Below are 15,399 nucleotides of genomic sequence, written 5' to 3'. Positions count from 1 at the left end.
TTTAAAAAATAATTTATCAAGGATCATTCTATTTATACCGACATCCTTCGTTGTTTATTCATTTTAAACTAAGGTGGGACAATTTTACAATTAATTAATAAATTAATTATTTTACTTATTTTATCACATTCTCTGTAATACGCTGCAATGATAAATATTTACAATTTTCATCGAATCTCTGATCGAAGGTCAACTTCGAAATTCAATAACCATTGTTTGACAAGTTTACGGAGGGAAAAAAAATTGATGAAAATATTCGCGTTGGATTTTATCAAGATACCATGCAACATTTTACGTATCTTTAATGTTCTTCCCTCCGTGAAACGATACCGGTGCGTTGTTGCACTTGATTTTATATCATCGTATCCGCGGCTGGCGGATGAGCAGTGATCGCGTATCAAGCCTGCACGCGAAAAGATTATTTGTTTTACGGCCGCGGGTAATAAGCATGAGCGGTCATTTGCAAATTGTCGTCGTTGTAGTTGCATCAGTTGCATGCGCCGCTCGGCGTCGGCAAGGTTGTCCTGGGGAAGCAGTTGAGGGCGACGGACTTATACGGTAGCAAGTTATTCTTGACCTGTAATTTTAATAACGCGCAACTCGAGCTTTGCCAACAAAGCGTTTTCTATCCTTTCTGCACAATTCATCCAACGCCGTTTGAATTTCAGATATTTTTATACATTTCGGTCAGGATTCACCCTGCATCGTTCGAGGGTTAATAATCCTCATATAATATCGTTTAAACGTACCTATCACTGTTTGGTCCATGGGCTGTGTGAGGCAGGTAGTATTGGAAGGAAGAAACATAACTTTGATTCCCGCATTGTCTAAGATTAATAATGCTTTAAATTGTACATTTTTATCTTTACAATGTTGCTTAACTGCTGGCTAACGCAGTAACCCAGGTTTTTTTATTTGATTTCCAAATGACTGGAAGAAATTCTTTATCTTTCCCTTTCAATGCTCTGGGATTTTTTGCTTCATAAACTAACATAGATTTCAATTTTATATCACCAGCTATGTTTCCACCAAGAAGCAATGTCAATCGGTTTTTAGAAGGTTTATGTCCAGAGGCAACTGATTCTTCCTTCGATAAAAATGTACGATTAGACATTTTTTTCCAAAATAAACCCGTCTCGTGATAAATAATATCCAGAGGATAAAAGAAAGACGAGAAATTTGAATCCCTTATTCGAGGATTAAAAATTCAATGATTCCAAATCGCAACCTTCTTTCTGTTAATTCGTACATTGAACCCTCCGGAAAAATGATCTAAACGAAAATAAAAGTGATAAGAAAGAGCATAGAAGAAAATTAAATTTTTCAGACGAAAAAGAGCGCAGTCGTGGTTGGTGTAAATGAAAAAGTTTCGTGGCCAGTTAACCAGATAATACAAGCAAATGATTTTGTGGATATTGCGCGGGTCTACCTAAGTACACCCTGCAGATAAACACGAGTTCACCCCGTGTAAAAGCCCCCCCCCCCCCCCCCCGTGAAGCTATAGGGGGATGTTTAGCAGCAAGGGATGATTCAAGCACCCGGCCGCCGACTGGCTCCCACTCCCCAAAGCTGTGAGCTGTCCATTCAACCGGTGCTGTTGGGGCCGTCTTTCAAAGTGGGCTTTGTTCCAGTTATTGGTATATGTATACTGCGCAGTAACCGACCAGAAGAGTAGAGTTTCGTCTTTACAGAATCTTCGACGGATAAAAGGAGTCCTTACTACGTAACATCCCTGTTCCCAACCAGGAAGCTCCGCGTTACAAGTCGCCAATTTCATTTCTTCCATCCTATCCTTCCAGATGGTTTAATTACACGAGATGCTCGCAGAAACTTCCATTCCTTTGCTGTTTCTGTAAATAATGCAAGCCTAGGAAATACAGAGTGTTCCATTAGTAATGGATCAGGTTTTACAGTCGTACTAGAATTAAGTGGTGGAAGAAGTAAAATATGAATAAAATATTAACAAATGTATTATGAATAAGAAAAATAAAAGATCTCAATCTTCTTTTATTGTACCCTGTGTTTTTTTCTGAGCCATCAGGATGACTCGTGATGATTCTAGATCCACCGATGCACTCTTTTAATTGCCCTATTTTAGAAAGATTGAGATACTAGAATCATCACGAGGATCATTAAAAGAAGCTTTAGCAGTTTTTCAAATGCATTTCAGGGAAGATGATAAATCAGTTACGCCTACAATTTAACGCCAATTATTATATCATCCATCACTTGTTAATTAATCGTTTGTTGATTCTGTAGAAACTGATTATTAGATTAAGATTATTATGTTCTACTCCCCTTTCTGTCACTATATTTTAATAGCACCAATATTCGTGTTATTTTTTAAATAATATTTAGATAATTATATTATCCTACTATCAATTTATGGGATAGAGTGCCTATTAATAAAACAATTTCTAAAAACATAGGATTCACAAGAATCATCCATTAGTCTGCATCAAACCACCCCTGCATCAAAGTGAGACGAAAGGGCTTTCGTATCGATCCAGAGGCGATGAAACCAATCACGATGGTCAAAGTTGTCCGATCCATTCGATGCTGATAAAAAAAATTTTCCCCTCGACACCATTGTGTTTCAAATTTTTCGTCACGAATCGTTTCACAAAACCCTAAGTTTAACGAGAAGCTTCGAAGTCTCTTCTATTTATTCGGATTCATTATTTCGTGCAATGACTAATTCCTCGTTAGTCATCCACAAGTTTATCTTAACCTTTGAACTAGAAAGTGCAGCCTCTGGGACAATGATCCACGAAGAATCATTCTGATCCATGATACTCAATAACGTTTTCAACAGCTTGGCCCATTTGCATGGGACAACTTTTTAGATCGTAGAGATTAATTTTCCATTTCTATAAAATTTTATTTCTAATTTTCAAATAAGAAATCTATAAAATCTTATTTTTCTTACATTTCGAACTTATTTTTGCTAATTTGTACAAGCTGACAAATAACTTTTAATACCTTTCAGTGGCAAATGTCATCAACCCCTATACGTTAATTGATGAAAAATAGAAAGCATGATAGGCCCCCTCTCCCAATTAGTCAGTGAAATGCATGCATTTCCCGGTCGCAATGCTCGATCCAATTATGATACCAACGATTACTCGGCATCGAGCAGAGTTCAGCGACGACAATGAGCCACGGTTTGGCCCCGTAATTATTTGTCCTGCTCGCGAGTATAGTGCCAGCTAAATTAGGCGCGAAGCCAGCGAAGAAAAGAAGGGAACGAGGAAAAAGGGCGGATTTGGAGGAAAGATGAAAGGGCCCAAAGGGAAAGTGCATCGTTTGAAGATGATGCTGTATTTGTTCGATTATTAGGATGCAACCAACGGAAGTAAGCTTGCTTATTTCTCTCGAGAAATGTATCTAATCGGTTTGAAAATGTTTTCCAAGCCTTTTGTATCGGGAGAAATGGTCGTATTAACCCTTCGACACTTTGAACATTTATTTTCAGTAAACTCAACCGTATTGTATTCATTTTATTATGATCGAGAATTAACATTATTTAAAAAATCTCATTTTGTCTATATTATTAGATTAATATGAACTAAATTAATAATTATTAAGCGATGAGTTTCTAAACCGAGCTAGACGATGTTCTCGACTTTCAAAATTACTATAAAATGTTTACAGCATCACGAGGAAAATAGATTTAAAAAAAAAAACAGAATGGAGGGCCAGCAGAGGCTTTAGAACAGCCAAAAATATTGAACGGCCCCTGAAACAGGAAAATAATAGCAATTGTGCGCGGACGGAAATTGTGTTTCGAAGCGAAATCGAAGGGACTGCCGTCCGGCAAGCGAAATGATCGAATCAAATTTTCCATGGGGATCCTTTGTGTATGGAGAACCGATTCTCGGCTACGAATCTCATCGATAACGTATACGAAACATCGATAAGATGCACGTTAACTCCGGGGGAGAATTTGAATTTCTGGAAATGAAATGAGCATGCACGGATGGAGAGGGAATGTCGATGCGGGCGTTCAGCAATGTACATCAGATCATTTTTTAATTGTAAATGGAAACGCGTCGACTAAATCGACAAGATGATGGATAAAGGTAAAATTGGAATAAATGGACGACCAACTGATCGTCGTAGTAAAGAGAAAATTTTAAACAGGTGATTCAAAACATCAGAGGATGGTCGAATGAAAAGCGTCTAATGTTATTGAAATTTTATTTTAATAATGCACCTTTATTAGCTGTCCAATTTTTAATTCAAAATTTTTAGAAATCAAAAGTTCTGGATTCCACCCTGAAGGACATTGTCTACTCATACTTATGAGAACAAGATTTTTCTTCACAAAATTGGTGACTTCCTGTGGAAGTTTATGCACCACCGAAAAATGTGTGACGTGGCGTTTAAAGCAGGTACACGATATTCTCAGAACCATTTTCCTGTCTTTAGTCTCTGACTAATCTGTTCGATATAACCTGGACGATTTACAAGCTGAAGAATCTGGTAGCCTCCACGAAGCTAATGTTCCATCAATAACTGGAATTTCATGAAAATGGATATTTTTCAAAAGTCTTCTTTTAGCTAAAAGGACAAGATTGCCCTTGTCTTTCTTTTACTCCCTTCAAACACACACTTACATATATATATATAGGGAGGAATAAAAGGAAGAAAAAAAAGGGGGGAAAGCGAGTTGGATTCCGTGGCAGCGTGGAAAAGTATGGCGAAGAAGGAACGGCCGGGCAGAAAGCACGGAACTTTTCCAAGAAATGGGAGAGCAGGGCGAGTCGAAGTGCCTTGAAGATAGAAAAAGAAGGAATAGGGAAAATTCTGGTTACTGAACAAAGATGGAGAAGGAAAAGGGGACGAGGGTGAGACAAGCTTATGCAGCTCGATACTCGATGGAAAAGGAGAGCGTTGAAAATGGCTTAGAGAGACGAGAGGAATGCGATTTGGGAGAAGCAGAAGGGAAAGAGGAACTTCTCTCCTCTTCTCCTGGAAAAGGAGCATAGAATTCTGCCACGTTCAGAGGGTGGAGTAAGAGCGAACGACGACCGCGACTGGGGTTGTTAGGAAAATCCGAATGCTCAAATATTAAAATATTCGAATATCCAATATCCCTATATTCAAATACCCAATTGCTTAAATATTCAAATACTTAAATGTTCAAACACCCAAGTATTCAAATACTCAAGCACTCAAATTCTAAAATACTTAAATTTCCAAGTACTCAAATTACTCAAATCCGAAAGTAGTTAAATACTCAAATACTGGAATCCCAAATCACTCAAATCTCCAAGTGCTCAAATATTCAAATCCCCAAGTAGTCAAAATACCCAAATACCTACTCAAATACTCAAGCCGTAAATTACTCAAATCCCCAAATACTCCGATATTCGAATAATGGAATTGGAATTCGAAATTTTCATAGTTCAACTATCCCAACTTTCACAGCCCCAACGACGACACTGACGTGAGGACGACGACGACGACGACGACGACGATGACGACGACGAGGAGGACAAGAAGATGAAGCGGAGGTGGTGTGGCGAAGGGAAAGAGGGAAACCTTTCACGAGTCGAGTGTAACGGGGGTGCAGGTTTTGGTTAGGGGTTAGGATCGTTGGGCGAGAAGGGCCTACGGTGGTAGGGAAAGAGACGAATGACCGACAAAAGCATTTGGTTAGAAAGAGATAAACCGACGGTTCTATACCGGCAGATCGGCCGAGAAAGTGAGACAAAGGGAAAAGGAGAGGTACACAGGGTGTTTGAAAAGTAACTTCCTGGTTTTACCTTGATGTAACCCTCGAGAACGAAGGGAATGAAATGTGCTTTTCTCGTTACTGTCGATTTTCTGTTCTTTTCTATTAATGTAAATTAATATTAATTTAATATTCTTGTCAATTTTCAATTAATAAAAATAATTAATATTTAATCTGTCTTAAAATATTTTCTGTTTTATATTAAAATAAAATTGATCCATCGCTCTACTTGATAATTAAAATTAATTCTCAGAAATTAAAGACAAATTGCATTGACCAAAATCAAGATTTCATAACAGATTTACACCTGAATGAATCAGAATCATCAATAAAATCTAGGTCTATTGAGTATCAGGTGATTGGTCCAATGATTAAGTAATCCGTAACATTGTTTCGGCGATGCTGAACAAATCGCTTTTCAATGACCACGTTAGCAATACCAATTGTTTCATTGTTCGCGATTATGTAAACTATGCCAGTTACGTAAACTATGTATTTCTATCGGTTGAAGAAAACGGAAAGGTCTGGGTATGCCCATAAAAAGAGGGTAGCCTGTACGACGACGACGAGGAGCAAAACCACGGTGAAAGGGATACAAGTTGTTGGAAGAAAGCGGTGTGTTTCGTCGTGTCTCGAATCGATTACGATTCTTACGTGCCACTAAATATTTCAACTATTGTATTTAGTCTGCATTCGGTTGTGCAGATGTGACACTCGAATATTATCGAGTGACAGATGTAGAAAGAATCGATATGCAATTGGTATATTGATTGGCAAATGTAGGAGTTAAGAGTCTTATAAGCCTTATAAATATTTCATTTTTCAGTGTAAATTTTCATGAAAATCATTTATTATGATATCCATTAATTTTATAAAATATTTCATACAATTCTACAGTATTTCATTTCGAAGAATAATAATTCATCATAAAATAATACGGTAAATCTGCCATTCAAATTATTTGAAACTGCGGATATTGTTTTGTAATTTTTAAATCTGAATTATATAGAATTTAAAAAAAAAAATCATTTGTATTATTTTGGAATTCACAACGTTGTTATGTGAATATTATGGAATAAATTTTCGCAGAGATTTCCTAGAAATGAATAAACAGAAATATTTCATGTAATAAAATTTCAAAATTTAGTGCATTGATTAATATTTGACAAAATATGTCATTGAAAGACTACTGAAATCAATCTTAACATACTTCCATTACTTACCCCAAAATAGAAGAAACGAGAACCCTGTCGCCAAATTGTCACGCCATACTCTTCAATACAGGCCCATCATAGCTACGGTCACAAACTCTATAGAACGAATATTTGTCTGCGCGAGATATAGTACCTATTATGGAAAAATCATTCAAGTATGAAAGAATATGAAATTCAAGGATCGAAAGACAACTTTTGGTAAGATAAGAAATTTCAGTCTAATTCACGACCATTCGATGTAAACTAGAAATTAATTTACTATTTCTAGTGTAAATTATTTTTAAGTAATTTTATTAGCAATAACAAAACAGTATGCGACGGTACGGCCCTGGCCACGACTACAACAATAAGTACATATCTCCGCTCCACGCTTTACTTTACGACCGCACTGTATCTCCACACCGGACTATACCGCACAAAGTTCCTTAGGTTTTCCCGGTACGGTCACTTTACCGTTTCGTTTGCAGATGTCTTTATTGCCTTACCTGCTTTTATGATCGCAAGGGCAAGAAAATGGCAGAAGTGAGTCAGTCTGGGAAGAAAATTCGTCATGAACACTTTGTTACTGCGACGGCCATTACAAAATGTCTATGTCGGAATTCGTCATTCGTTCCTGTTTATATTGGAAGGAGAAGTAGCTTAGGTGGTGATATATCGAGAGTCTACTGAAAATAATTGTAATCCTTAAATTAATCTTAAATACAATTGCGAATGGTGGGGTTTCTACAGAAGGCTATCATGCCCGGCAGTGTACGATACTGCCACTAGGGCAAACTCTTGTGCAGCACTGATCTGTACTTCCCGGATACTCTGTAGCTCGTCTGACACTGGGGTGAGAGATGAACGATCTCTGGTCAGAAAATATTATCGTATACACAGAAGGTTCGCAACGTTGCCATTCTGAAGATGCTCGGAGGCAGTGTTTTTATCATCAGCGAACCTCATCGTCCAATTGATTCGCGGAGAATCTTCTCAGTCGCGGCATACTAATGACCGCGACGATGATCTCGCGCCCCGGGGGTTACCAACTAATTTGTTCCACACTCGACGACGTTCGCTGCGCTCGTTAACGCCGATGTTCCGTCCAACACGATGTTCTGGAGGGATAGGCGTGCTCGTTCGCGCGTCCCCGCTGCCAACTTTCCATTTGGAAGGCTTCCTTCCGTTCCATGCTAAAGTGGGTGGATATTCATCGATACATGGTTGCACGGTAAATCGAGGGGAAAGGAAGTCAATCTGATGGAATTCACGCGGGAAATTTCAAACTATATCATCTTCTCTTAGATGAAAGAAAAAGGAAAAAAGAAACGAGGGGAAGAATAGTGATGTAGTCTAATTATAAGATTTGCTTGATAGATTTTTGTGAATGAGATTGAGTAGGAGATTAATTTATCTCATTGTCAGACAGAGGAAAAAGTTAGGTTAGAAAATTGGTGTACTTAAAATGGTGTCTTAACCTAAAACAATCAGGGTTGTAAGAATTTAGGGATTTTGATATAGGGAGAACAACGGTATGGAAGAAGGGATAAAGGGTTAATCACTGCCTGAAATCGTCCAGTGAGGAAAAAGTTAGGTTAGAACAACTGATGTATTCAAAATGGCGTCCTAACCTAAAACGATCAGGGTTGCAAAAATCTGAAACCTTTGATATAGGGAGAAAAACGGTATGGAAGAAGGGATAACGGGTTAATCACTGCCTGAAATCGTCCAGTGAGGAAAAAGTTAGGTTAGAACAACTGATGTATTCAAAATGGCGTCCTAACCTAAAACGATCAGGGTTGCAAAAATCTGAAACCTTTGATATAGGGAGAAAAACGGTATGGAAGAAGGGATAACGGGTTAATCACTGCCTGAAATCGTCCAGCGAGGAAAAAGTTAGGTTAGAACAACCGATGTATTCAAAATGGCGTCCTAACCTAAAACGATCAGGGTTGCAAAAATCTGAAACCTTTGATATAGGGAGAAAAACGGTATGGAAGAAGGGATAAAGGGTTAATCACTGCCTGAAATCGTCCAGTGAGGAAAAAGTTAGGTTAGAACAACTGATGTATTCAAAATGGCGTCCTAACCTAAAACGATCAGGGTTGCAAAAATCTGAAACCTTTGATATAGGGAGAAAAACGGTATGGAAGAAGGGATAACGGGTTAATCACTGCCTGAAATCGTCCAGTGAGGAAAAAGTTAGGTTAGAACAACTGATGTATTCAAAATGGCGTCCTAACCTAAAACGATCAGGGTTGCAAGAATCTAGGGACTTCGATATAGAGAGAAAAACGATACCGAAGAAGAGGTAACGGGTTAATCAGTGCCTGAAATCGAGCAGTGATTCGTTCTCGAATCGCAGTTCGTTTACGATTCGCGGTTCGGTCAACTTACACGAGCCGCAAGTGACCGTGAAGAGGCACGACACTGTAAAATAAGGACGCGCATCCACCTTTCTACTCGTGGTACCGCAAAGAAAACGGTGACCCGCGTCGTTCGCTGCGTTGCATTCCAGCTTGTTAGTTTGGCTGCCGTTCGCCTTGCATCGGCCTGCCTCGCCTCGCCTCGCCTCGCTCTGCTTTTCTTTCCTTTAACTCGTTTCACTCGGGAGTGCTTGAAAATAATGCCGTCCCGGGGAGCAAGAGCAGCTCGAAACGTTCGCGGGCATTCTTCCATGACCGCTCGATTAACGTACGCAGTCAATTATGCTAACTCCTACGGTATGCGTTCGTCAGGTTCTGAAGAGAGGGACCAGCGAGCACAACACGACAACAGACGAGAAAGAGAGAACATTCTACCGCTTTATAAATTGTTAGACGTCTGTACGTCGCTTCTTCAACTTCTCGGCTCTCTCTTCTCTCACCCTTTCACGGGAATCCCTTTGATCCATGTCTCTTCGCCGTTGTACTCGGGATTGTTCTTCAGCTTCCGTTTGTCAATTGTTCGTCGACGGCTTGGATGTTTCAGCACGTGTGCATTGCACTGGCTGTTGAGTAGCCAATTGATGATCAATAAAGATTAAGACTGAAAATTCATGACACTTCCAAATTTGTAATTTTTCCCATTTAAGCCTTCTACTTCGTCCATTCTTCATTTTTCTATTAATTATTCAATTATATCTAGAAAATTTCAGACCCCAGTGATTCTCATGACGATGAAGGTGTCTTCATCAGACAGGATGACTGAATTCGATCGAGCACATAATCGATGCGATCCAAGGAGGAACCTATCATGTCCGAGCAGAGTCTCGAGCATAGATTATTCTGGTCCTAAGACACATATAGGAGGAGAGTTCAGGGCGTCGTATAGAAATACTCATTCTAATCATAGGAAATTCCTTTAACAGACCGACTGGTAGGAGGGGCAGGGATAGGGAGAGAGAGGATGCACCCCTCTCTGAATTTCACCAAGGAGTCAAGACTGACGACGATGACAACGGCGACGACGCCGCCGACGACGACGACAACGACGACGTCGACGTCGACGGGGCTGGCTATAAATACCAACCCCTCTGGCCTCTCTCACTGTTACTCTCCCTGCTTTTCCCTCCAAGGAGAGATGTCCTCATCCCCACCCCATCTTTTCCGCTACTCCTATCTCTCCCTCTCACTCTTTCTCTCTTTATACAGGGTATTCGTGATAACATTAAAAATAATTTTAAGGCAATATTAAAATTTGCCTACCATCATTAGTTGTTTAGATGGAGAATACAATCTTTTCATTGTCATAGCCTGCAGACTATTGAGCTAGATTCAATAAGCACAATACATTCTACTTTTATTCAGACATTTCCAAGTTTACTGGGTATACAGGGTGATTCATATAATTGGGGCAAACAGTACCTTTGGATATTTTACACGTTCAAAGTAAAAAGAAATTTGAGAAATAAATAAATAAAATATGGAAAATTAAATGGTGGTGAGTGATGTATATTCTGATATTAAGTTTATGCACTTTTGTCCATTGGTGCATAAGAAAAGTGCAACTGCATATCTTTCTGCTGAGACTCTTATACATCTTTATTGTTAATTCAACAAATATTGCATTATGTTATTCATCATTTGTAAGTGAAACGATGAAAATTTGACATTGTTTGGAAGTTAAAGGATTAAGGATGAAGCCTGTCCCAGTTACATAGAACACCCTGTATATCTATCTCAGTTTCGCCATTTTGCTCGTTCCACCAGCACCTCGTTTCCTTCTTTCTCGATCTACGTTTGCTCCTCTCCACCCCGTGCCATCTTCCTCTTTCCCTCCGTCACGCTCTCTATCTTCCTCCCCCTTCTTCACCCTTTCTTTCTCGTTCCTCCCTTCTTCAATCCCTGGCTACGTCTCTCTTCCGCTGTCCTTACCGGCTTCGTATGCTTCATGCTCGTACGCCTCTACTCCACAATATGTATTTAAAATAGCTGCATGCTGCAAAATAACTGAAATAGCCGTGAAGGGTCGATGATCCCTGTGGCTCCTACTTCCTGGAACAGACGCATCTTCACGGATTTTCGACGACCAATGGCAAAACGACATCGAGTGTCGCTACTTTATGTTCTTTATTGATATACGTCTTTCTCGTATTTGCTCTAATCTAGGCATCTGTGTTGTCTAGGTAGTGTTGAGCGGAGAAAAAAAAGAGGATGGACACTATGAATTGTCGTCGGTGATTTATTAGTCTTTAGCGTGGAGTCAATAGCGTCGAGATGTTAATGGCTAATAGGAAGCGTAGAATTTTTAGTGGCGAGTAGCCAGCGTCCAATCGTCACCGTAGAATTGGCAGCGTCGAGTTGTTAGCGTCGAGTTGTCAGCTTAGAACTGTCAGCGTCGAGTTGCCAGCGTTGAATTTTCAGCGTCGAATCGTCAGCGTCAAATTGTAAGCGTACAATTGTCAATGTCAAATTGTCAGCGTCAAGTCATTAGCGTCGAGTCGTCAGCGTCGAGTCGTCAGCGTCGAATTGTAAGCATAGAATTATCATCGTCGAATTGTCAGCGTTAAGTCAATAGCGTCGAGTCGTCAGCGTCGAGTCGTCAGCGTCGAATTGTAAGCATAGAATTATCATCGTTGAATTGTCAGCGTCAAGTCAATAGCGTCGAGTCATCAGCGTAGAATTGTCAGCGTCGAGTCAATAGCGTCGAGTCGTCAGCGTCCAGTCGTCAGCGTCGAATTGTAAGCGTAGAATTGTCATGGTTGAATTGTCAGCGTCGAGTCGTCAGCGTCGAGTCGTCAGCGTCGAGTCGTCAGCGTCGAATTGTAAGCATAGAATTATCATCGTCGAATTGTCAGCGTTAAGTCAATAGCGTCGAGTCGTCAGCGTCGAGTCGTCAGCGTCGAATTGTAAGCATAGAATTATCATCGTTGAATTGTCAGCGTCAAGTCAATAGCGTCGAGTCATCAGCGTAGAATTGTCAGCGTCGAGTCAATAGCGTCGAGTCGTCAGCGTCCAGTCGTCAGCGTCGAATTGTAAGCGTAGAATTGTCATGGTTGAATTGTCAGCGTCGAGTCGTCAGCGTCGAGTCGTCAGCGTCGAGTCGTCAGCGTCGAATTGTAAGCATAGAATTATCATCGTCGAATTGTCAGCGTTAAGTCAATAGCGTCGAGTCGTCAGCGTCGAGTCGTCAGCGTCGAATTGTAAGCATAGAATTATCATCGTTGAATTGTCAGCGTCAAGTCAATAGCGTCGAGTCATCAGCGTAGAATTGTCAGCGTCGAGTCAATAGCGTCGAGTCGTCAGCGTCCAGTCGTCAGCGTCGAATTGTAAGCGTAGAATTGTCATGGTTGAATTGTCAGCGTCGAGTCGTCAGCGTCGAGTCGTCAGCGTCGAGTCGTCAGCGTCGAATTGTAAGCATAGAATTATCATCGTCGAATTGTCAGCGTTAAGTCAATAGCGTCGAGTCGTCAGCGTCGAGTCGTCAGCGTCGAATTGTAAGCATAGAATTATCATCGTTGAATTGTCAGCGTCAAGTCAATAGCGTCGAGTCATCAGCGTAGAATTGTCAGCGTCGAGTCAATAGCGTCGAGTCGTCAGCGTCCAGTCGTCAGCGTCGAATTGTAAGCGTAGAATTGTCATGGTTGAATTGTCAGCGTCGAGTCGTCAGCGTCGAATTGTAATGGTTGAATTGTCAGCGTCAAGTCGATAGCGTCGAGTCGTCAACGTTGAATTGACAGCGTCAACTTGAACTCAATGGTATCATCGCAAGCGTGACGTTAGGATCATCAGGTGATCGTTTTTCAGTAAAAAAAATGGAATATTAACATACTGAACAGGTAACAATGTTCCGATTAGTGTTATACAACACGAGTCGTGGGTCCGTGGTTAACACGCAACAAACGTACATAGGTGAATTCGATGAATATTTACCACCGACTGACACCTGATTGACTTGGTGAACAAAAAAGCAACGCAATCTCCAAATCTGTATCGAGATTGAAATCGAGGAGAAGAAAAAGATAGCTGTTTAATTTTTATCAGCATGAATGATTCATCACATTTCCTCTTTTACGCGGTTCCTCGACAGCCAAAAAAAATCTGCAAGAAAATCTATTTCTAATTTATGTTTTTAAATTAAACAAACACGTTTTTGAACGTCTAAATGAAGATAATTTTTTTTAGGACGATGCCAAAGTACCTGCGACCCTTTTCGATAAAGTATTTTGCAAACAAAACGGGAGTAGTTATGGACGCAGGAAACTGTATCTTCTGAGAGCAGTATGCAATCTCAAAGTTTCCATTTAATACAACGAAAAAATGATTTCTTTTCAACAAGATTTATGATTTCGAATCTTTCGATGAAACACTTGACAATTTTTATTTGATAAAAAAGAACAATCCTAAAGGAGTATCTCGGAATATACCAAATACTTGATATCGCTAATCACGAGATTTTGATATCGGTAATCTCGAGTCAACAATGTTTAGGAAACTCTGGTTTCGCGGACGCGCGACTAAATTACACTCGATAAGCAGCCTTCGATTTTTTTCGACGGTCAAGTTTACTGTTATATTTGACTAGCCTCTGCCGTTAATAATAACGGTAATAAATTAAAAATAGATGAAATTGAAAAATCGCGTAATATTACGGTATCTTTGTTCGACATCTTGATGGAATTATGTTAGCTAACACGCGAGATTTGTCGCAGCTACCGGCTGCAGGCTGAGCCTTGACATTGGTCACGTTGCATTTGCATTGCAGAAACTCGCGAAGATTCTTACGCGCGACTCGTTCGGAAGGTTAAAAAAAAAAAGAAGAAATGAGAAAAAACGGAGTAATCGTTGCGATATGACAGAGAGGGGTCTGCGAGATCTAGAATAATCGAGTTCGTATCGATTCGATCGGTGTCTTACAAGCGGAAATAAAACGAACAGGTTTTCAAGGAGCTTGTGTACAAATTTATCGCATTGTCAAATTATCATTTCAATGGAAGAATCTGCGATCGAATCAGTCACGTACGGCGTGATTGAATTGTATCTGAAAATACAGTTCAGATAAATAGTCGTCCTTTTAAGCCTCTGACGTCAATGTCGCCAGGGTAAAATAAATTTTGCGATCGGTCGCGTGTAGGCGGTTCGTTGCATTCTACGAATCTACGTCATAGTTCATTCACAGCCACGCTATTGAAGCCCGATGTACGGCCACCTCTAATTTTACATCCACCGTGGACTTGTATCGTGATGCGGACGATTCACCCGCAAACCTGGCTACGTCCTCTTCGTCTTCCTCCTACATCGATCCTCGAGGCAATTAACTAAAAGAACGTCTCAATTCTCTCGATATTTCGACGAATTTTTTATTTTATAGACGATGCGTTAAGAATTTTTGTTTATTTGTTTTGAGTATTTCTTTGAATACTACGTGCTCTTGATCTTGAACTTTCATATTTTAGAACACCCTGTATAGAAAAACTTCTACACCTGCTGTATCGCCTAAACCTGCAACGTAATTATTGAACTTTGCCGTCGAGTTCATTCGTCACACCTATCGCATAGGTCACGGGTAAGCAACCTTTTCTTATTGGAAGACCGCATGCGACCTAGTTGAGACCTGATCAGGCTACGTCTAGTATCACAGGTTACGTGTAATTAGGAAACTAAAAATAGGCTGCATTATCATCTATTTTCGTCCTATCGGATATCCTATAAAGTGTATGAGTATCGTAGTATAAAAGAAAAATAAGCTTCACATGATTTTTTTACATTGATACTAATTCTTGCCCATTACGAAAATGGTCAGTAGTTAAAATTAACGAAAATTGGAGCTTTCAAGCAAATATGATAATAATAGCAATAAACCTTTAATTAGGAATGAAGTACCGAAAGAACACCTCATAAAACAACTAAGAAAGCAATTATCACTGGGGCGACTATACGAACCATCAAAGGACCATTCTGGTTCGGTATCGTTACATCAAAAAACCCTGAACCTTACAAAAAGAACAACGTTGTTACATCGAGGGGTTCTCCGTCTGTTCCTTAC

General features: G+C 39.9%; 2 protein-coding genes across 2 annotated transcripts in view; one reads left to right on the top strand and one right to left on the bottom strand.

The window, feature by feature from the left end:
- LOC114874312 (N-acetylneuraminate lyase B-like) overlaps positions 1 to 15,399 on the top strand; it is a 64,157-nt gene that overhangs the window by 37,837 nt on the left and 10,921 nt on the right. The gene's annotated exons all lie outside the window — the stretch shown is intronic.
- Positions 1,330 to 15,399, bottom strand: part of LOC114874308 (centrosomal protein of 290 kDa-like) — a 141,699-nt gene continuing 127,629 nt past the window's right edge. Inside the window, exon 25 of the transcript XR_003789090.2 lies at positions 1,330 to 1,850. The gene's annotated coding sequence lies outside the window, so the exon portion shown is untranslated. The remainder of the gene's footprint in view (positions 1,851 to 15,399) is intronic.

The sequence above is a fragment of the Osmia bicornis genome, chromosome 3, assembly GCF_907164935.1.
Source record: "Osmia bicornis bicornis chromosome 3, iOsmBic2.1, whole genome shotgun sequence".
In the NCBI taxonomy this organism is placed as follows: Eukaryota; Metazoa; Arthropoda; class Insecta; order Hymenoptera; family Megachilidae; genus Osmia; species Osmia bicornis.
The sequence above is the reverse complement of the archived record's forward strand: the minus strand, read 5'-3'. Positions and strand labels throughout refer to the sequence as shown.